The 24028-nt window shown below is 45.2% G+C and overlaps 1 protein-coding gene across 1 annotated transcript in view; it reads left to right on the top strand.

Annotated features, from left to right (window-relative positions):
• LOC119372207 (KH domain-containing, RNA-binding, signal transduction-associated protein 2) overlaps positions 1-24028 on the top strand; it is a 376214-nt gene that overhangs the window by 330478 nt on the left and 21708 nt on the right. The gene's annotated exons all lie outside the window — the stretch shown is intronic.

Raw genomic sequence — 24028 nt, 5'->3', positions numbered from 1 at the left:
GTTAAATGCGTGTTGTTAAAGAGAAAATCATCTGTAGTAAAATATGCTGTAAATCAAACTGTATTTATTGGTAATGTCGGACACGATGATAAAGAAGTCAACGTTTGAGACATAAATAGTTGAAATATCGACGAACCCAGCCTTTAAAGACACGTGCACAAAAAGAGAAGTTTTGACGACACACACGCTGGGACTAGCGTATACCGAGTGCAAAAACGTGGACATGATCGGTGTGTAAGTGTACCTTCTTTATCGATATCCCGAAAGGAGCGGATGTTTTTAGAGAAACGTAATTAGAAGGTGCCATGCGCTGCGTTTTTATCTGCGCGGTTTTCTAAGCGCATGGGCGTTTCCGTTGTGGTTTCGTTTTCACATGCCAACCGCTCTCACCTTTACGTTATCATGTATGGCACATGTGCGTCTTGGTTTTCGTTCGAGTCGCTGTTATTTCATTGAAGTGTTGCTAGTCCCAGCGTGTGTGTCGTCAAAACCTCTCTTCTTGTGTACGTGTCTTTAAAAGTTGGGGTCGTCGATTTTTCAAGCTCTGTATCAACAGGCCCAACACCAGACTCTTCTATAATGAGTTTAGCTAGTCGAGACTAACGCTATACATGCACTGGTTAAGAGAGCAAGAACGGGCCTATATACTTTACGACTACAGCACTGTGAAAACATTACAAGTGCTCATATCGACTTCATATTCGTGTTACAATATCGCGTTGTAGGTATACCCTCGGGCGGAGCATTTGCCGGCCAGTTCTGTCAGGCTAAACGCGCCTGCAGCAACAACATCACCACCACCATCTGTGCCCCCATTTTTTACGTAGGTCCGCTTCACTTGTTTCAAGCAAATTCTGATCTAATGATTGTTCAACTGTCGGATTAAAAAAAAATTAGTGCTTGTGCTATATGATTATTGCTCGCACAGGTTTCTTCCGTAGCTGCGCATTGCATTCAGTTGATGATGATCCATCTCTTTCGTAATTCTTCTTCCACTTCATATGTTTTTGCAGAATGTTTGGTCTCCCTGCGCTTTGAGCTGTCGATGTATGCGCGCTCGCGGTGAAATCTGCGGTCCTTTGATTAAGATCAGAGGGCAGACGATGGCCCCGCGTTCGATTCCCATATGAGAACAAACAGGCCTTCAGTCACGAAGCATTCTTTGTTAGATGCCCATCTTTGTGTTTTCTTTTTTTTTTTTGCACCGGAGCTCTTAAGCTTTTCGTTATGCCGCATGACATGACCTGAAAATTTGATCAGCATGAACGGTCCTCCTCGGGGGCGGCCTAGGCCCAGGCCACGAATTTGCCGGAGTTCTTAATAAAGTTGCAACCATCAGCACCACCATGAACCGGCATGCGATCTCCTTGCCCTCTTCTTCATACTCTGCTTCGCTTTCAGCACACATGCGCCGATTTGTCCGACGTGGCATGGAATAAGTGTGATGGACGAGAGAATGAGTACAGAGAGATAGAGAGAGAAATAGTTATAAAGAAAGAGAAAGAGAGAAATAGGGAGAAAGAAACGGAAGTGAAAAAGTTAAAAAGGCAGAGGAAGAAATAGACAGAGAGAGACAAAGGTAGAAAGAAATAGACACATAAAAGAGATAGAAAAAAAGAGGAAGCAAGCATAGCCGTGTATAGAATAGTACAGCAAAGGGTGGGAAAGGGACGTGACGGTGAGGGAGGACGAAAAGGAGGAGGGCAACGCCACCCGCTCCACTGCATTCTCAGTCTTCGCGCCACTAGTGTGTAGCTGCCCGAAATTTTTTTATTGTAGTTTTATGATACAAACTGACGGATGTGAATTATTCCGCTTTCATGCAACTTCCTATGGATTGCGGATGTGCATCGAACCGCCTTTCTGCACAAATTTCTTAAAACAGGCATTCAGTAAGAGAGATAACAATCGTTAATGAAATTCCCGGAAATGTTTGCCTGGTTTATCGCCTGGCTTGTTATACTTTCAGTAAGTCCTAATGATGAACATATAAAGAAAGCGCCTGACACACTTTGAAGAACGCTTTCGACGTGTTGTAAATCCGGCCTCCTTTCTCACATGTGTGTTCATTTCTATATTTCCTTATTTCGTGGACTTAAACCATCCTTCTGATCCGATTACGGCAAAGATGCGCGACTTCCACTACCCACCGGATCCGACCGCAAAGCCGGGAACACCACCCTTTTCAGCGCCCCAGAAATAAATGAACAAAAGGGTAGCCTAAAGGCTTCTGTGTATATGAGTTTTCCGATGAAGGGCTTCAGGGCACAGTGGCTGTGCATTGCTTTGTTTATCATTCCACTTAAGCTTACACGTAAGCGCTGCTTTACGTTCTAATTCAGCGGATCTTCTTTCAACGACAACCGTGGCAGCAGAATGCCTTGGCTCATCTTCTTTGGGCATTATTTCTTTCTCTGAAACAAAGCGATAAAGATGAAAGGAATATATCAGTTTCCTCCTCTCTATTTCTCGTCTTTCTATTCCTCTTCCCTGATCCCCCAGTGTAGGGTAGCCAACCGGAAGTGTTCTGGTTAACCTCCCTGCCTTCTTCTTTTTCTGCTTCCTTCCTGTTTATTTCCTGCACGGCACTACGAAACACATGAAAAGGATAGCAGGAGAAGAATGAACGAGATAAACCATATGCACTATTCCAACTATTACTAATAGTTAGATTACGACAGCGCCTGTTTTTGGGGCATCATTTTACTTCGATCTTCAAGAAGTGACGGGGTCACTCGTTAAATCGTATGGTACGAACTGTCCAAATCTTGGCCGTTACCGCGTACGCACTCCAGCAATTGGCAACATTGTTCTCTGCCCGTTATCTGCTGTTGTAGATGTTAGAAATTCAGGCAACCGAGACTTAGCTTTCAGCAAGCAGTTCCTTCAAGGGTACTTGATGCGGAGCTCGCGTTGCCGGAATCGGACGGTTTTATCCAGCGCTAGGCGCTTACTTTAGCGCGAATTGACGCACTGCAGGCGCATATAAATGTTTCGTCACAGATGCAGAACTGGCGCGTGGTACATTGGACAACTCAATATATTGTTTGGGTGACCTCATTCTTTTCATAGGTAATGAAAGCGGAACGATATCCTTGTCTTCTTTACTACTCCTCGCAATAACTCAATACTGTACGCGCCTACCAATGTGTTAGTCCACGAAACGTACATTACGATATACGAGGACTCAGTTGAGTTCGGGTTTACCGACGTCTTTCCTTGCATCTGAGTTGTGGAATTATACTAGGAATTCAAGAAAAATAATGGGAACTGGTGCGATTAGAGAAATACAGAGGAGTCTTTGATTTGGTGTAATTATACAGAATACGATGATTACACAATGAACCAGGCATTAACTAATTTTCCAGGGAGGGCAACGAACGCGTCGTTGCATTTCGTGTAATCCGCATAGACGGACTCACGCAGTTTGGCAGCAGCCGTGAAATTACAGCGTCGTAATGCTTATTTCGTCCCCTCTGGCCTTGCATGTAGCAATTATTTCTGCACGCCATTAAAAGAGAGCTTACGTGTGCTGGTGGTATTAAAGCTAAACAAAATTTACGCACTTTCAAAATGAACGCTTTGTTTTGATTTCTCTCCATCTATTTCAAATCTTCAGGCACTGCTCCCACGGTAAGTACTTAATGAGCACACCCATAAATTGAAAAGCAAAAAAATCGCTTCAGACAAAAGTGCACCTAAAGCGTCTTTGTGCAATAATTAATGGGCAGACTTTTAATGCTGAAGTGACCTCATTAGCGTATTATTTCGAAACAAAGTAATTGTGCTTTACTGACCCTGAGCTTGCTTTGCATCATGCAAAGGAACGTTCCTTTGTGAAAAGTTTCCGAGCCATGCATACGATGCGCGAAGCTACAGAGTTCTCTTAAGGTCTTACAGAAAATAGTCGTTAGCGGCCTATGCCTCTTTCCAGGCAGTCGCCGTATTCACCTTTAATTGGCTCCTAATCCGATTGTGCGCCGAGAAGGACCGCCCAGGGGATTAGGCCTAACTTCAATGCCAATGCACAAATGCGTGCGTTTCGATCAAATCCGCCCGGGGTGGTCGTTCCTTATTTCGTGCTTTAGGGAAAGCACCGCGCCTCTTTCGCAAGCTCCCGTTGCAGTCCATGTCGCGTCGCGCTATACCCGGCGGTTAAGGTATTCAGTGTACTGTGGCTGTGCGTCTAATTGGCCACAGACATCGACTGAATGCAGTCTGATCGATTCATTGGTGAAACACGATTAGTGCGACGCAGTGCGGTCTGTCGTTAATTGGCAGTCTGAAGCGTAACGGCGCGCCACGTGGGCGTCTGGTTTCGATCGTTAAAGGCAAAGTGACGAATGCGCATCCCCGTGCCTGTACCGACAAAAGAGGTACAGATGACGGGTAGAAAGGCAGGGACGTTAAGTATGTGAGCAGTACTGGTTTGCTACCCTGCGCCCAGGAAATGAGATGTGGAGAATAAACACAAATAGGTCAGTAGGAGCATATATAGAGAGAAAGAGTGTGTGAGGTAGTGAGGGGGAGGGAGAGGAGCACTAAAGGGTAATTATTTACAATACATATACAGCGTTAACAGACGGCATAGTGAAGTGTGCTTATGAAGGTCTGTAGAAAATAGCAACTTGACTTAGATGTAGTAAATGTCGAGCCACTCCTTTCACATCGGAAACGATCAGAGGAGGACAAACTGAGCACTGTGCTGGTGTGGTGCCTTTTCTGCTCTGTCCTTTGTTTTTCACTCTTATCCTTTTCGACAGGAAGTTGAGCGGCATAGACATCTTGTCATGTCTGACGGTTCTTAGAGTAATCCGAAAGCGTCATCGTGCAACGATGGCCGCTGACTACGCCACCCATACAGCGGTATATGAGAAGGTATACAAGACCGCGACCTACGCGCAACTTAGCCGGGAGCATCCACACGATGTAGTCCTACTGTCTGTAACAAACCCATAAGTTCTTTGTTCGTTACCCAAAGTGCTAGGCCGCCTTCTTTCTCGACTACAACTGCTCAGTACGCAACAGATCTCTTCCTGCAACGTAGTTCACTCGATAACACTAGACTAAACCTTTTTTTTTTGTGGTGGCTATCCAGCATTTAAGTCTCATCCCAATAGCGGAGATAGATAGAGATACGATGTGGCAGTGTCTGGTCATCAGCTGGTTGTGTCGGACATAGCGCCGTTAGCCATTGCGTTGAATACGGGGCTCAGGAGTTGCCAAATGCCGCGTCGTGCCACAGACGTTGCATAGCGTACACCGTCTGTATACTAGGCGTGAGACGCAGATGTGTATCCCAGAACAGCGGGTGTGAATGACGCAAGGTAAAAGCAAGTAGCATAAAGACAACGTGCGTTCGCAAGACATCCAGGAATCAATGAACGCATCCCACCCATAGCACACGCGCATGTATTCACACGCACATGAAAACGGGTAAATGTACAGGTGTAACCCTCGCAGAGTAAGTTTTCAGCTGCGGCACAGTCAAACAGGAAAAAGAAAGAAGTCACGGTTTTCCGCAAGGGTGTAGCAGTCAGCCCGATTACACCAAATTAAATGTAACACGATTAAGACTCACAGCCCACTCCTGCAGGAAACACGGCCGCTGAAGCGAGCAAAGTGACTTTAATGCTGTCTATGGCCTCACTTGAAAAAGCAACGCGTGGCTCTGTGTCAAGGACAAACCGCCATGACATGAGAGGCTAGAAAAAAAGAGACGTTGCATCTATAACATCCACACATAATTTAAAAGCTTACAAGAAAAAAAGGTTTTGCTTACTTTCACAATTATCCTAATGGTTGATATATTTTTACATAATTATTATTGATCTTTTTTTACCCATTTCCCTTTTAATGATTCTGATAGGCCTAACATTCATTTATGTGACAGTCTTCAATTTTCATATGCTAAGAAAGCATAGCATAGCCTTGTATAGCATAGCAAGGGGGTTGGAAATTGAAGTGACGGTGAGGAGGAAAACACGTGAGGGTGGGAAAGAAGAAAAGGATGAAGGGAAAGAGTAAAGCATAGCATAGAAAAATTGAGAAATAGAGCAATAGAGAGAGACAGTGAGAGAATAAAGAAACAGAGAGATAGAAGTATATATATAAAGATAAAAAGATCGAAAGAAAGAGGAAGCAAGCAACAAATAGAGAGAGAGAGAAAGAAACGAAGAAAGGGAAAGAAAAATAGAAAGAGCATGAAAGAGAAAGAAATAGATATATAGATCGATAAATCAATAAGTAGAAATCAATAGAGAGAAAGCGGACAGAAAATCAGAGAGAAGAGAGAAAAAGAAAGAAAGGGAGAAGGAAAAAAAGAAAAAGAAAAAAAAACTAAAGAAAAACAAAGAAGGCCGTTCAACTATGCAAAAAAGCTTCAGGCTTGGGACTACTAGTGCGAAACTGCCCTATTTTTTGCTGTACATTTTCTTGTGCGTTAACGTTTCCCAATACAAATGCAAATAAAGATATATTTTTTAAGCAAATCACCTGACATAAGACAATGCAGGGATCTATCGCAGCAAAACGGCAAGTTGGGCAGTTGGTTGGCATCCATTTTTTCCCTCGGCTACAGCGCAACACACACGAAGACAGTAGAAGGAACACGGACAACACGGCGCAGACTCGCAACTGATATTTTAATGAAGAAAGGTGAAACATATAGGTACTAAGTGCATTCAACTCGACAGTGCGCAGCGCAAGGGATGTACCAAGGAAGCGTAGTAAAAAAAAATTGTGATAATCAAGAGTGGCACAGGTAACCAAATTCTTTCTCATGCAGAGCGACTGATGGTTCACTTATACACGTGCCATCCCTAATCGTTATATGGTCCTACCATTTCTCTTGTCAGTTGATTAGGATGCTTAAAAAGGGATCTATTATGCTGTACGAAACGTATAAAGGAATTCTACCGCTTCATGATTACAAATATTCCTCGTTTACGTGTTGCGTCAAGTAGAAAAAGAATTTCATGTTCGTAGAAATTGATTTTATTGTATCCCAGACAGATATTCTATAAATATAACCAAACACATATCATCTGCATCCGTTATAGAAGTTATAACATAAGTTATAACTTCTATAAGAAAGGTCATAGTTCGAGACTGCGAGATAGATGAGGCAGCACTCAGTGTCACTCGGTGTTTCATCATAAGGACCCAATGCACCTCAGCGTCCGATGGCCTTTCACGCGGGCTCACTCTGGGACGAATTTTTTTTTTTTTGATCAGGGAGACGGTTCCTTAGTTATTTTTATTCTATGTTTTTGTGATCTTCACATGAACACAGTGCTCCTGCAGCTTGCCTTCTGTCGCACGAATGCCAGATTTGTTCACTACGCCTGCAGCTCTTACTTTCAATCTAGTCACCTCGCTTATCTCACAGAAAAAAGCTTTGCCCACAACAAAAGCGCTACCGCCTGAAAGTTTGACGCGAATTCGGGCATCTTGAAACTACTCGTGGATGGTGTCGGCAACGCGCGAAGCGAGGCACTCTTCCGGAAGTTGTCTGCCATCCGGAAGCACGTATTGCTTCCGCTCTACGGTCTTCCGCGCTCTCCATGTGCCGTGGACCGGAAATAAAAAAAACGGCTGGATGTTAAGATTTCGATGGGCACATGGAAGATGTGGAAGTTCCTTGTTGTGCCCGGAAAGGCCTAGAACGTTTCCGTCGAGCTTCGACAAACTACGTACTAAGCAGTGGTCCGGCCGAACACACAAGATGAAACGAAGTATTCTGATTTCCTCTTAGAAGCTACTCCTTCCGCTGTAATCCACGTATCACTACCGGTGATAGAGAGACGTACTTGCATACATCTTTAAACTCCATTTCGTCTTCCTCCTGGCTAAAACGAACTTGCGGGTTGTTCAAGGCTGAGATTTTATGAACTGCAAAAGGTCGATGTCATTAAACGAGCTTTCCCATTTATTTGAAATATACGGTTTCCTTAACGCGTGGCAACTTTAGCAGTGGCCGCTGCTTTTGCAGACAGCGCGAAGGGCTACAATTATATTCATACGTAAACAAACTTAGAACCGAGCTGCTTCGTTAACACGACATCAACGTAAGTGATAGAAGAGCTGTTTAATTTAGTACCAGCGAGTGGTGACGAGGTTGTAGTTAGCGCAGCCTATTATTTGTATCACGCTTGGGCAGCGTCATGAAATGTGACGTTTGTGAACAGCCACGCAACCAAGTCATCGGCAAGGATGTATGCGAGGTGAACATGAAAAATTAATATTATTAAAGGGCGTAATAATACCAAGGCCACAGCGGGTCGAATTTCAGTGCGCCTTTATGCTGTATTCACGAAGTGCGTTTTATTTCTTTACTATGAACTAGTGTGTTTATTAAAAACATAATAGCAAGACATCGGCTGCTGACAGGCAAATCGGGGGTTCGATGCCGGCCGTGCCGGTCGCAATTCGATAGAGGCGAGATGCTAGAGGCCCGTGTACTGCGCGATGTCAGTGCACGTTAAAGAACACCAGATGGTCGAGATTTCCAGAGCCCTCTACTATGGAATGCCTCATAATCATATCGTTATTTCGGCGCGCAAGAACCAATGTATCCTTAAGAGTAAGGCAAACCGGCTCCTTCAAACGACTGCACTTTCTTTACATTACTGTTCTCATGAAAGGAATAGTTCAAACAACGGCAAGAACAATACGAGTTCACGCTGTTCGTCAGGCAGTATGCCGTCGGCGAAGACTGGAGTGTTGCGACATAACGTCTTCAGCAATATAGTACGCGCAGCGGCAGTGTGGTCTCAGGCGGTGCGCTTATTTGCGCTCCTGGCATCTCTGTTTCTGACGTGCGTCGCCAGGCAGGCCGAAACAAAGACGCAGTTATCAGCGCGGAGTATATACACACATGCATCGACTGCGTTCCCATCTGAGGAAACTCGCCACAACGGGACCCCTTCGGCAGCCTCAGTTTCAATTGTTCCGTGCAGCGGGGCGAAGACTACTAAGAAATGGAAGGTGGACCCAGCTCGCAGCCTCAACGCGGCCAATCCCCGTGCGCGAAACTGCATGAACGCAATAAAGGTCACGTAGTCATGTATTAGCAGTGCATTGCAGTTTTTCCCTGCTGTCCCCTACACGTCTGAGATGATCAGGTGGTTCTCGTTTCAGGTTTTCTGACAGGAACAATAACCTTCACTGCAATGCACGTACGTGGTGAGACGAAACGCACTCTACGTTCAATCTCCGTGCACGGTTTATTTATTCGTACGGGAGACGCGACTTTATGGGTTTATATATTGCTTCTCTATATGGGAGGACCTTGTTCGCAACGCTTGGCTCGTGGCTGCGTTGCGAGATATTCGGATCGACGGAATGCCGGTTCATTTTGATTTTTTTGTTTTTGCCCGCGGAATGTAATGTAAAGTGTGCCGCGCTCGGGGCAGTCAGTGCTGCTGACTGAAACACGTCTATATGTCTGCTCACTTTCTTCCTTTGAAGCGATATCTTTTTTTTATATGTTAGTCGTCGTTTTTCACGAAAAGCATGGAAATTTTTTGGCCTGTGATCCTGCTCGTTGCCCAATCAATATTTCGTTCAGAGTCCTTCTTATTCTTTCAGCTTCATGCGTTCACCGTGCTGTTGGCGTTGAGGTACGAGCAACCAAAACTGTGCGATTTCTTTTTTCATTTCTGATTTGCAAAATTGGCAGAGCTTTTCAAGTCACGTCATTCGGTGCTGTTCTCAGTGTATCAAAAAAAATAAAAAAAAAATAAAAGAGTCGAAGGAGCCACGTGCCTTTTTATTCTCCCGGCTAAAATTTTTGTTTCTTTATTTCGTAAATGCGATGAGTGCACGGAAATCAGGAAGTATTGGCGTGATATGGAGCAATGATGAAAATGTTTTAGATTGCATAGCGTCGTTCTACGAGTGGATTACCTTTACTTTGATACTTATGTCTTTGTTTTCCTGCTCTGCGTGAAACGCGTAAATTGTTCAAACGTACGAAGGTAACACGTCTTTCATTTTTTGACAAACCGCTGAATCCGGAGGATAATTTGAACCTCCTCGCTTACAAAGCGAATTTCATGCTCGCTCATTTTGAAGTCAGGCTCTCTTTATATTGGGTCTATGTGGGCGCACGTTTCATAAAAGGCGAGAGTATTTTAAACTCGAAGTCAAGCGCCAAAACATAAGAAGCTCTACCTTATGTATTTCAGCAAGCGTGCTATGATAGTTACTTTCGCTTGAAGGCGACGCCATGAATAAAAACATCACCACCCAAGGACTTCGGTCAGATGAGTAAGCAAAGCTTAAGCGGGCGGCCTCGGCTTTATAACTTAGTTAATACCGAGGGTTCATCGAAGTCTTTCTCAATTATCGATTACAGCTGTCCCCACATCTTATTTAGTGTTTACCGCCCGTGTTTTCACGTCTTCATTTTCAGTGTACCAGTGGTGAGTAGTGGGGCTCGCCCAATTTGTGTGTGATATACGCGCTAGGAGTTCTTGAGCACACAGGACGGACGAATTTTCGTTTCGCATAGCCATGCAGAGATTCACATTAAAACATCTACGTGCCCGTGAATCACCGTGAATTACTAACACCCTTGGCATGAGCGGATTAAAAAAGATTGGATCGAGGGGCCCGTCTTTTCTTTTATTGCGATAGCAATTATATGGACAGTCTCGGCTGGAAAATGTCCGTCCCCGTCGCCGTCATTCACCATATATGTATAAGTATGTATATATACAGAAATGCTGCAAAGAAAAATAATTAAGAAATTCTTTTCGACGCGCGGAATCGAACGGGCGACCTCTCGCTTTGCAGCGTCAGACGTTAGGCCACGACAGCACCGTCTCTCAGCCTGCTAACGGCGAGCTATTTATATACACCATGTAATTCAGCATGCTTTCTTAGTGGCCACATAGATGGCGCGTGTTGCGCGCTTTAAATAGAGTGCCTCGATGCGCGCGCCCCCGCTTAGAGTGGTGTCAGCTTTTGAAAGGGCAGGTGCCGCCTCTTCGGCCTTGGCGGCAGCGTGGCCGCCATTTTGAATCCCCCGCCCGGTCTCTTGTGCGTGGCGCGCGTGCGGTTTTTAGGTCGGCGCTCGTTTCCCTCTAGTTTTATGCGCTCGCTACCGTCACCATGGCCGGGTGTTGCGTGCCGCAGTGCACCAATTATTCCAGAAACGCTGGGAGCTGTATCGTTTTAGAAGATACGAGGTTTCTTTGGGCAGTAAAAATCAAACGTCACAAGCGGCATCCGAAGAACACATTATGCACTTGCAGCGTAAGTTTCCGGCCGGTATTTCGAATGCACATGCAAGGGCAACTTCTGGCGGTGTTAACCTTGCGTAATAAATGGACACACTGATATCAGCTACATGCTTAAAATGCTTTGGTTCACGTGTGCATAAATCCTGCATTTTTCTTCGCAAACATTCTTTACTGCACTTGGTTGGTCCTGTATCTGCCTTTGATTTTTGCTTTCGCTATTTTTGTGATTTGAAATGTATCATGGAATATATTATGCGTGTTTGTCTGCAGATCAAATGCTTCTTTTTTCCAAATAATAATTATTTGTGAGAATTTACGTCCCAAGAATCCATTATGATTATGAGATGCGCCGTGTATAGTGGAAGGCTCCCGAAATTTTGACCATCTGTTGTTCTTTAACGTACACCTAAATCTAAGTACGCGGGCCTCTTTCATTTCACCTCCATCGAAATGGGACCGCTGCGGCCGGGATTCGATCCCGCAACCTTCGGGTCACCAGTCAAGCACCATAACCAAAACCACGGCGGGTTCTTGTTTTTTATATTCCTTTCCGTGTTTCAAGTACGCCTTCTGTGCTGGTCTGATACCCATGTATGTGTGTGTGCAGTTAAATGTTTTTTATCCTTCCCTGTTTCTGTGTTTCAAGGTTACATTTTCGTCCTCTCTTAAATAATTACACAGTTCCTGTTTTTTTAATCATTTACGATCACTGTGAATCGACTAGTGGCAGTTGTGTTTTATTGTGTAATTTGCGTTTTATTTGTGTAATTGCTTCTGTCAGCGCAGCATTAACGCGCACAAATAAATGGTCTGTACACTGGATATTAACGCGCGCGCGCACACACACACACACACACACACACACACACACACACACACACACACACACACACACACACACACACACACACACACACACACACACACACACACACACACACACACACACACACACACACACACACACACACACACACACATTCAGTATTTTATTTCTTTGAGCAAGCATAATTTACTTATTTATTAATAATGTAAGCCCTAAAGGCTCATACAGGAATGCGCATACAAACAGTTCTCGCGAAGCGTCTATACAGAGAAGACGCATGAAAACAAGAAGAAGACGGGGAAGCATTGTGTACAGTAGACAGGCTATATCAGTAAAAAAATACAATAAATAAAATCAAGTTGTACAATGAGTACGTCATGAAAAACCAGTTAATGAAATAAAAACTCACAGGGTCCCTTATGCGTTCGCTTAAGACGACTCGAAAGCGAAAGCCATCTTGTTAGTTTTTTGCGCACCTGGCGTGGTTTTGCATTGCCTCCAAGATCGGAGGCACGCCACCTGGTTTTGCACTGCATCCGTGATCTGCCCACTTTTGACCAAGCTACGATGTCATGTGATAACGGCATCATATGACGTCACGCCAAAATTTGTGAAGCCATGATTACGTCATATGATGACGTCATCACGTGACGATGATATTTTGCATCCCTCGTCCCCAACGTCGTGGTACGCTGACGCCATAGACGCGGGACGCCGACGGTCAAATTTCGCGTTTGATTAGGCATTTAAGGCTTTCGCCTTAAAGAATACGTCCGCCACGGTGGTATAGTGGTGACGGAGCTCGGCTGCTGACCCGAAAGTCATGGGTTCGATCCCGGCCGCGGCGGTCGCATTTAGGTGGAGGCGAAATGCTAGAGGCCCGTATACTGTGCGATGTCAGTGCAGGTTAAAGAACACCAGATATGGTCAAAATTCATGGAGCCCTCCACTACGGCGTCCCTCATAATCATATCATGGTTCTGGCAAGGAAAACCCCAAATATTATTATTAATAAAAGAGACAAATAAACGACGCCCTGCATCTGCCGCACAAAGTGTAAAACAGTATTGGAAACACTCAATAAAATGTGCATGCAACTGGGCATGCGAGAAAACCTGCAGATACAGAAAAATAAGGAAAAACGCACTGATACTGCGCGCATGCAAAGTTTTACGGCATACTACTCAACAACGTATTCATCGTTTTGATAAGGACTCAAGGTGCAACTCGAGTGCCGATACAGTAGCGGCTACAGAGTGCGAGCAAGAAATGTCAGCAATAATAATGATAAAGAAGCTTTCGTTTCATTTTACCAGGATATTCACACCGTACTGCCCCTCGGCCCTTTATTGTGTGTACAATATGTACGATGCCATTTATAATAAACGAGTAAATTGTTTGCAAACTTAGCAAAATGAGCCACCTTAATCGCGCTTAGGTAGCTTCGCAACACTAAATTGTGTGTGTTCAGATACATATACTGCTGCTGCTGACATGTATACAAATACTTTAAACGATAATTATTTGTGTATATGGAAGGCAGAGCTTGCGAGAAAATTAAGTAAGGCTATAGACTTTGTCGTTTCCGGCGTAAGGAAGAGGATTTGTTTTCAACAAAGCAGAGTGTACGTCTACCTCTAGGCTCTAGCGCATAACACATGCACAGGCCGTCAGCTTGCATGAATTACATGCTTCGTTAATAAAATTTAGGCAACAACAGCAATAAAAGCTGCCCAAGCTTCAAAAAAGAAAAGAAAAAGAGAAAGCTCACTAGTGTGCACTTATTTCCGGACGTATCCGCGCACCGCAAGCGCTTTGTGTAGCGCGTTTCGCATGCTGCCGAGCTGCGGCGGGATTCGCAATGGCGGCCGTCGTAGCAGACGACGCGCCTGTCCTCACCCTCAGCGGAGCGCGCGGGCATCAAGGCACCCTAGCTTTAAAGATCGTCGCCCCGCCCCTGCGAACGCCGTTACTGTTCGCTCTACAGGGCGTCGTCGCTTTCGTGCGCTTATCTCGAGGAAAGAAGGGGCGGCCGGTGAGGTGCTTCGCTTCGCTCGCTGCAGCGGCCGCGTTTGCGAAAGGAGCGCGCTGTTCAAACAGAAATAAGTAACAACTGTGACAATTAGTTCGCGCTCGTCTTGTGTGTACCTGTTCGTTTGTTTCGTGCGTCCTGCTTTATGTTTGAGCAGTGCGCTTCAAGTGTCGAGCTGTGACGCATTAGTTCGCGCTCGTCCTGTGTGTGTTCTTTTCGTGCGTCCTTTGGGCTCGAGCGATGCGCTGGCAATTTCGAGCTGCTTTCCGTTCTTCGCGTTACATTACAATTTATTGCTATCGCAATCATTGCTTCGCCGTTGCGGCGAAACTGTGACTTTTTTTTACACGCAACCTAATGAAGACATCTGGTAACGGGACCAATTAAAAAAAAACTGTGGGTGCGATATTTGCACTTTTTAATTGGAGGGCAGTAATTGTGATAAAAAAGAAAGAAAATAAATTATTGTGGGCGAAAAAAAAGCTATTGGTGGGGACCGAAGCCACAACCATCGCGTTACGTCCGCGACGCTCTACCAACAGAGATGCGGTCGTTCCCCCGTCTGCTTTAAAGAGTATTTGTGTACGCCTAATCCTAGTAGTGTGGGGCAGCACCACAGTCGCAGCCTTGACAAAAAGTGTGCCTTTCTATAGCGTAAGCTGCTGTGAGCTCACAACAGCAGCAGATTTTGGTGGCCTAGTTGTCCGCCGCCGCTGCCACAGTCCGTCGGAATTATCGCGCGCATTGAGAAATGATAGAAAGGTCCGAGGCGTATTCCAAACTATGCTTTCTGCGTGGACAGTAAGTGTTATACCAGAGAGCCACGCCAGTGCTCGAAGCGTTTTGCAAAAAAGAAGCTATACAACCGTCATGTATGACGAGTAAACTCGTTAACAAATGTAATACTGCGTGACAGAAGAGTGGAAAGGCGCCAGGCGTCACACCAGTCGGATTGTTTAACGAGTAGGTGGTTTAAAGCTGCGCACCCATTAGAACGGGCTCGGCCACAATTCCTTATCATCCTTATCATCGTCTATCACAGCAACTACCAAGTGTACAGGTACTTAGGGGCTCATATTGCCTGAGAAGCGCGTAGTGGGCGCTTCGCTACTTCGCGAAATATGATGATTTGTTGCGTAGTGGAAACTTCACTACTGTACTTGCCATAGGCCCCCTAAAAAAGATTGCAGTGGTCAATATGAAGACCGCTCCGGCAGCTAACGCTGTGACTGTTCTGGGCGTTATGCGCAGGGCTGGCGTTTCTTTTCTTTTTTTTTTTTGAGAATTAAGACGCGAAAAAAGGCCTTTACCAAGTTTTAACATACAAGAACATGATTAGAGCTTTGTGTCAGGTTGTCGAACGCTCATTTCAAAGCGCGAAATTTGCTGGATTGCGCTCTGCTTCAAACTTTTTATTGTTACGCTGAATCCATTCTTTATTCTTTATTGAAATATTACCTCGCATTGCCCGAATGCGCTACAGCAGGGGGTCGGAGCATTGCCATAAACAAATCTCTGTCTCCATTGGTTTCCGTTTCTTTGTAAAAGAAACGTAGACACATTTTCCATTCTTTAGGCTCATTTTCTACATAGAGCACCAATCCGGAACACGTTCCTAGTCAAGTTCTAATTGGGTAACGTCACTCGCACTTCTTATTATTCTATACACAACGCAATCGCCTGCAAATAGTCTAATATATGTGATCAAACACTAGCTGAAATATCACTGAACTAAAAATAAAACTGGCTCCAATACACAGCCCTGTGGGATTCCCGATGTCACACAAACGTAGCCAGATCTTTTTCCGTTTGAATGACTCAATTTCGGCGCTGACACAAACAATTTGCTATCCATCCAAGCACAGCAGAATCTATATATAGGAATTTAAGTTTGTTGCAGAGAGATGAATTTGTTACCGTGTCGAATGCCCAACAATATACAGTGAGTTTGTCCCCCTGAATCCATATCGGATACCAGACGTAATTGAACAAGTTGCGTGGTGTATGAGAACCGCTTTCGGATTTCGTGTTGAACATGTGTTAAGATATCGTTTTAAATCGATATACTCGTGTATAAGCCGCATTTTTGTAGCGTTAGCCACACTGGCCTTGCCGAGCCAGTTTCGCGCGCCTCCTCAAGAGCCGTGCTGCGCATGCGCGAGGATGAGTGATATCACATAAGTGGCGCACCGGAGCTGGCACCTCCGCGCACTCAGCCGCCGCCGCCGGTCAGCGGCTTCCAGAGGAGTGACGTCGTAGCGGTGGCAGACGTACTGGCGCCGGCGCGCGTGCTGCTGTTCGCCTTCGCTGCACAGTCGCCGTCTGACACTGCGCTGGAGCCGCTTGATAGCGCCCCTGACTGGCGTTTGCCAGTATGGTTTAACCATGGAGAAGGAGAGCTCAAATGCTGCTCAACGGCGCAGAAGAGCGGAGAAGTTTAACCGATCGGTTCCCGAAGTTGTTGCCTGGCAAAATAAATATACATGTGCCACATAATACGTATACCATGTGTGTGTCATTGGAGCAGCAGTAAGCATGATAATCAAGCTAATCCTTAGACAATCAGGAAAGCTAAGAACAATCAGCTGAACCTTTGCTAACGTTAGGTTATCCTGGCATAGCCGAGCTAAGCCACTGCAAAATTTTTTTCATCAAATCCTGCTCGGGTGCGGCTTATACATAAAGCGGGCCCATAGCTACACATCAGCACACTGTGGCGCCGCTGTGACTACTGTGTTGGATAACTCAGAAACTGGTGACAAATATCAACCTTTTATTTTATTATCCATTGTCTAGTCACTGTCGGACGAGTTCAGCTCAACAGCACTCTCACCACTGTCGGACGAGCTCACCTCATCGGCGCGCTCCCAGAGCTGATCCTCCGTTGTGCCGTCCATCGCGTTTGATAGCCCCGTGACCTGAAAGCTCTTTGCGATTGTATCCACTGAAAACGAGCGCCACGCGCCCATGATCCAAATGCACACTTGCTGAAGAGACGCTCGCTTCAGTCGCCCTGTCGGAGTTCTTTCGTGGTTGCCCGAGGCTATTCACTCGGTGTAGCACCGCTGAAATTCGGCGTTGAACGGCCGGTTTATGCAAAGGTGCAACACACCAGTCAAGCCTCCTGGAATCACGGCCGAGTCCATTCGGCAGTAGGCCAGCCGAGCTTTCTCTCGGTCGGTTAGGTGCCCTCTAAATCAGTCGAGCACTACAAGGGCTTCGCGGCGTAGTAGGCTTCCTGGTCGGTTCTGCCACACTGTTTTTAGTCAGTCTACGACCAATTGGTCGGGCATCCAGCCCTTTTCTTGCACTGGACTATGATACCCTGGGGGAACTTCCCTCTTGTCATTGTCTTTCTTTCAAATACAACAGAGGCTGCAGGGGCGTAGCCAGTCAGTCAGTCAGTCAAGAACTTTATTCATCGGTCCTGAGGAGTTTAGGCCGCCGGGGGATCCAGGGGGGACACCCTAGCAGCCGCTACCGTAGGCGACGCCCGAGTCGGGGCGGGAACGTGATGGCGTTCCGCCAGTTCTTGGGCCCTCTGGACTGCCTTGAGTTGTTGGTGGAGCTCGGAGCTCCTGAGTGCCTCTTCCCAGTCGGACTCACTGGTGAGAGGTCCCTGAGGTAACGCGGGACATTGCCATAGCATGTGCGAGAGTGAACAATAGAGTTCTCTGCAATCTGGGCATTGGGGAGTGATTTCTGTGTTATAATGGCTCAGTCGGCCCCGTGATAGGTACGATCTTGTTTGTAGCATTCGAAAGGCTACCGCTTGCGCACGTTCGAGCTTTGTGTGTGGTAATGGGTATTGGCATCTGTTGTTGCGGTAGTGAGAGGTGATTTCGTGGAAGGTTAGTAAGGGGTCGTTAAACTGTATGTCTGGGCCCAGCTCTTCGGTGGCTGATTGATCGTCGCGGCGGGTGAGCTCTCGCGCTCGGTCATGAGCCGTTTCGTTGAGGTTGGGTTGTTGGGAATGGACGTCTTTGCCCATGTGGGCAGGGAACCAAGAGAGGCAGTGCGAACCCGTGTGCTTTCGTGTTTGTAAGATGTGGGCTGCTTCACGCGCGATGTTGCCGGTTTCGTAAGCCCGAATGGCGGCGCGAGAGTCAGTGAAGACGCTAGTGTGCGAGGGGTCGGTCATCGCTAAAGCTATGGCGACCTGCTCGGCTATGGCGCTCGTTGCTAGCCTAACCGAAGCGGCTGAGCGTAGGGCTCCATCGCCATCTACTACTGCGAGTGCAAAGGTGGAGGAGTTGCCGTATTGCGCCGCATCGACGAATACGGTAGAGCCGCGGTTCGCGGCGGTACGGTCGAGGATAGCGCGAGCCAGAAATTTTTTTTTTTTGGGGGGGGGGGGGGGGTGTTCGACCATACTTTATGGATGTTCCTGCGTGCGTTTATATGTCTCCGTGTATATATACGCAAGCAAAAATGAAAATTTTCGGGGGGGGGGGGGGGTGTTAACCCCCCACCCTTGGCTACGCTCCTGGGAGGCTGGAAGCTTCCTTCCATCGGCGGTGATGCAAAGCAGCATCGCTGTACACTTTTGCCGTTCGGTGGTGGTTGTGCGGCGCACGGAGACACTTTTTGCCCCCTTGGCCTCCATCGGGACATTTTTAGAAGCATCGAACCAGAGAGGTCAGCGTTGCCTATCTGTGAAAGATCGTACTCATGCTCCCTTTTAAGCGCGTTGACAAAGCGAGGAAATGTCATTATTTGTCCTCGTATTCCGATGGCAGCTTCTGGCAGAGCGTCGTTCGACGGCGAATCGAGAGTTGGAGCCGCTTCATGAAACGTTAAAGTCATCCTCGACTTGCTATGAAGTCCGCAGGTCGAATGTTCATGTGCCGAGCGAAAACGATTGCTTTCATGCGGGTCATTCCTGTATACACCACGAAGCCGGTGCTCCTAGTAGTGCGAACTTACGCGAAGAGGTCCTCTCCAAGTTTTGGGAGCTTGCATTTTGTCCCACGCAAAGCCTTCCGGGTACGGGTGGCCTCGGCGAGGTCGTGCATTTGCGTACACCAACAGCGAACATACTTTTCGTCGACGTCGAACTTGTGCGCAGCGGCAAGCCTGCCGCTGCGCACAATCTCGGAGACCATGGCTTTAGATTTTTGCGTCCGAAATGGGGGGTTGCAGGCTGTACACGGGGGCGGCTTATACACGAATATATATGCGGTAGGTGTTACACTATTCCGGAGTAGAGAATGTGTTCCATTACCTAACACACTATTGAGGTTAGAGAGATTAGTCTGTAGTTTCCGACATATTTTGTCGATTCCCCCCATGTGGACTGGAACGACATAAGTAGTTTTTCACTCAACAGGCAGGAAGCCTGCCACCAAAGACTGTTAATAAATTATGTGCGGGCACAGCGAAATTGATTCATCACAGTGTTTCAATATACGCGGACAAATTTCATTCGGGTCAATTGCTTTTTGGAACTTTTTTTCCATCTCTCTATCTACCAGCTCTCGTGCTTACAGAAAAGTATAAACTGAGTCCTTGTTGTCACCGCTGCTTCATAGCCCTACTCGTTTAACGCGATTTCTTCTTTCTGCCGCTTTGGAAATAAATGTGTGTGTGAATAAAATCACGGGTGTTGTGCCACCATCCAACTTTTCTTTCTAAATTTTGCTGATATCGTGAGTCCACGATCTTTTCACCGGATGAGGTCGATACCGAGGAATCACGAAAATGCCGTCCTTAGGAAGGCTCCTTCTTTTGAAGAAAAGTTCAGCGAGCTGTAATTTTCTGCGCGACTGATGGATTGCTAAAGTCTGACAATGCAGCGCATGGCACGTAATACTGTGCGTGACACAGAGGCTGTTATTGACGTGCCACTGTTCCCCGCACTCCTTGTATTTCTTTAGAATGCGATTTTAGCAGGGCAAGTGGACGCCGCCCAAGAGTGTATTCTGCATAATGAACGGCTTTCGCGTTCTTTTGCCGCTTCTAGCGTCACCGTTAAAATTAGGCATGGTTGCTTTTTGTCGCCAGTACGGGAAGAAAAAATGCTCCAAAAGAAGCAAGGATTGAAAGCGCGCATTAGCTTTTGGCGCCTCTAATGTCCTCGGCAAGCGGTCGATGGTGCATCTTAGCCTGGAGCAAAGTGTTCCGACGAAAAGATTAGCCTTCGAGACAGCAATCGTTAAACTCCCCTCGAGTTAAAAGAAAAACAAAGACAATTCGTAATGCAGCTAACAAGGAGGCCTTTGAATATCTCATGACCAGGCTTTCTTCCTTGCGCTCTTTTTTCTGTTGCAGTTGTTGGAGACCTTGGCCAGTTTGGTCTGGCTCTTGTGTGATTCCATTTACCCTGCACGAAATCCGCACGGGAATGCTTTAATTACTGGTATTCCGTGAAGCTCGTCGTATCATTCAAGGGTAAAACTTAATTATTTACTGGAAGTGATTAGCGCGTTGTCCTTTATATATATATATATATATATATATATATATATATATATATATATATATATATATATATATATATATATATATACGCTGACTAACACTGCTATGTTTAAATGTACATATATACCCCATAAGGTTGACAGGAGGGCGCCGTAGTTCAGTGGCAGAGCATGGGACGCGTTATTCGAAGGTCGCATGTTCGTTCCCTGCCGTCGGCAAGTTATCTTTTCGTCCACTTTACTTTTACATCCTATTTACAACAAATAACATCACCTATTATTTCCGTGGCATTATTGTCTGTTAGTTCTCATTCATATTATATCTAACAACGAAAAACGAGCCCTTAACACACACACACACACACACACACACACACACACACACACACACACACACACACACACACACACACACACACACACACACACACACACACACACACACACACACACACACACACACACACACACACACACACACACACACATATATATATATATATATATATATATATATATATATATATATATATATCCCAGGAGAAGAGGAGACAAGATAAAGTACTTGCGCCCTTCTCCTCCCGTCCTGTTATTGGGAGAGAGGCACGAAGGCCTACACATACACGGTGCTAAGGAAAGCAGTTCATGCCTTGACAAAGACATGTCTGCTTGTCGAAACGTTGTCTCTAGAGACACCCTGCGTTCAAGGATACTCCATCTCTTCAAGGGACACTAAAGGGGAAAACGATTTTTCTCGCATTAGTAAAGTAGTCTTCCACGATACCAAAAACACCACGCTTGCTGCGAGAAGACGCTTAATAAGCGAGAAAATGCGCAAAAAGAAAATCCAGGTGGCGACGCCACCTTGGAATTCCCGCACCATTTGCCGTGACGTCACATATTTTTGACGGCTCCTGCTTGGGCCTACGTAGTTCTTAATCGGTTAAATGGAAGTACATTGTCCTCTGAGGGGGCCAGAAACTTGACATAACGAGTTTGTGGAAATTTCGTCGAGCCAGTGGCGCGAAAATACGTTAAATGCTCTTTGAAATCTTTTACGTCACGAATTACAAAGTTCGGCGCGAAATTTAAAAACGAAACTTTGAACTTGGTTTTCTCCTCTAATAATAAACCTATGGTGGTGAAATAAACTACACAAGAGTTCTCCGAGCACACTTCATCAATCTAAACCAATTCATTGTTTGTCTTTAGCTTCCATCTTTATTTGAACTTGTGCCTTACTTGGATTTCGTCGTTACAAGGCACGCAAACTTCGTGATTTTATGCACATTCGTTGCGTAGTAAAATGCTCGGCAAAATGCTTTTCGATGCAGGTCCTCTGTGCGTTTGGCTTTCCCTCTTAGTTGGTCTCTCCGCAGAAAAGCACGCTTTACAGTGTGACGTACTCAGATCTTGGTTTAGGTATTGTGATGCGTACTGACTAGCCAAAAAAATGGGTGTGCACGCGCCACACAGACCACGCATGCGCAGTTCTTTCCGACAAGAAAGAGGAGGAGTAGGAGAAAGCTTTATTGCTGTTCATGGGTCCAAGTCAGGACTGGTATGTCGACGCAGTGTGGCAACCAATGGCGCATTGTACTTGTTAATATTGTCAAAAGAGTACTGTTGATTCTTTAGTTTACAATTTATGAATAACAATCATATTAATGTAGCCCTAATATTGCTTTTGTATGGACGCGCCACCAAACACAGTTAAGTTTTGTTTTTGGGCATGTCAAGTAAAGTAATAATTAAATTATCGTTAAGAAGTAATTCCTTTCTGGTTGGAAGCTTCCCAAAAACTCATGGTGGCCAAAGTCACACCAATTAATAAAGGCGGGAATACTAGTGAGTTAACTAATTATGGTCTGATATATGTATTACCAGTCTTCGCAAAGATATGTGAGAAAATGGAAAGTAGGGCGGCCTACGGGACCTCAATAAAGTTCTTCCATCCATCCATCCACCATTCAGCAAGTATAAGCTTCAACAAATCTGTACCTCTCGAAATGTTCAGGTTGGCTAATAAAAAATAAACGAAAACTGAACACACAAAGACCAAGCTTATTATATTCAGGCCTATTAACAAGTGCATGAGTGATAATATAGTCATTTCCTTTTAACAATCAGCTAATTGAACAAATAAGCACACAAGCATTTCTGCGAGTCTGGTTTCACGAGCACTTAGCAGGGATACCGCATGTAAATAGCCTCTTGGCACATTTAGCTTGTTCTATGGGATGCTTGAGTAAGATCGCTTTCCTTCTCCCCTGATGATTATCTAAATCACTGTGTCATAGCTTGTTTTATTCCACACTTCTATACGGAATGCTGGTGTGGGGGACAACAGCTAAAGCCAATTATGGAAAAATACTAATCTCGCCAAAGTGCATAATACATATATTAGAAAAATAAAGGTCATCCCTATGACCTAGACACTCATTCGCTTTTTTCTTAAACATGAAATTCTATCTGTTAAGAAATGATATAACATTAGGCTGATGCAGCCCATTCACAAACATAAACTACTGGATTCTTCCCCACGCAATGTATCGACAAAATGTGGCTTTTAGAACCCGCAAAAACAAGGAAACGTGGACGAACTATGGCAAGCAGGCTATTGAATATAATATTGTGCAATTGTTAAATCTTCATGAATGGAATGTTGATATTACACTGAAAACTAAGCAATGTAAGTGCCGTAATAAATAATTTGTTCTTTCCACTTAAGTTATTGGAGATCAACAGGTGTTTTGCATTAAACAATGCTTGCATAATAGGTTGAATCAAAATTTTTTCTTGCTGTTGGTCACGCTACTAAAAAAAGAACTGACCGAGTCCAGCAATATTTTTCTCTTTTTAGTGAAGAATGCTTGTACAACTTGTTTTTCATATCTAACGCACTTTTGTGTATGTATGTAGAAATAAGCATGTTTTGAATGTGTAGATCATTTTGAATGTATATGTGTAAAAAAATATGCACATCATAGCATGTAACACCAACCAAAATATTTTGTGCCTATAGAAATATCACTGATGCAGGCTGTATTAGTTATCAAGGGGCCACGGAATCCTCAGGCTTTTCAGCGTTTAGTCCTTGCCTCCCGCAGAGAATTTCGTATCTTTTTTTCCTGCAAATAAAAAAACGTTCACATTTAACTATCATTTGATTGGCTGATTCATCGATTGAATGATTATTAAAGTTTAGCTTTCCACGTGCGCGTCTAGTTTACTATTTTAAGGTAACGATTCGTCATTGTTACTACGGTTTTTTTTTTGTAGCACTATAGCTACAGCAATGTGGAATTCATCTCACATGAATTCGCCACCAAACCTGATGAAAAAGCGAGTCCGTAGTTGCATATTTCATAGGCCTACGTCCAGAAAATATCATTTACAGCAGCACATTTTGTACAAGAACAACTGCGCATCATAACAAAACTTAGCTCCCTGGGGCCGTACGCTCACTGATGCTTCACTCCACCATTGCACGGAAAGCTTT

Source organism: Rhipicephalus sanguineus, chromosome 10 (genome assembly GCF_013339695.2).
Source record: "Rhipicephalus sanguineus isolate Rsan-2018 chromosome 10, BIME_Rsan_1.4, whole genome shotgun sequence".
Taxonomy (NCBI): Eukaryota; Metazoa; Arthropoda; class Arachnida; order Ixodida; family Ixodidae; genus Rhipicephalus; species Rhipicephalus sanguineus.
The sequence above is the reverse complement of the archived record's forward strand: the minus strand, read 5'-3'. Positions and strand labels throughout refer to the sequence as shown.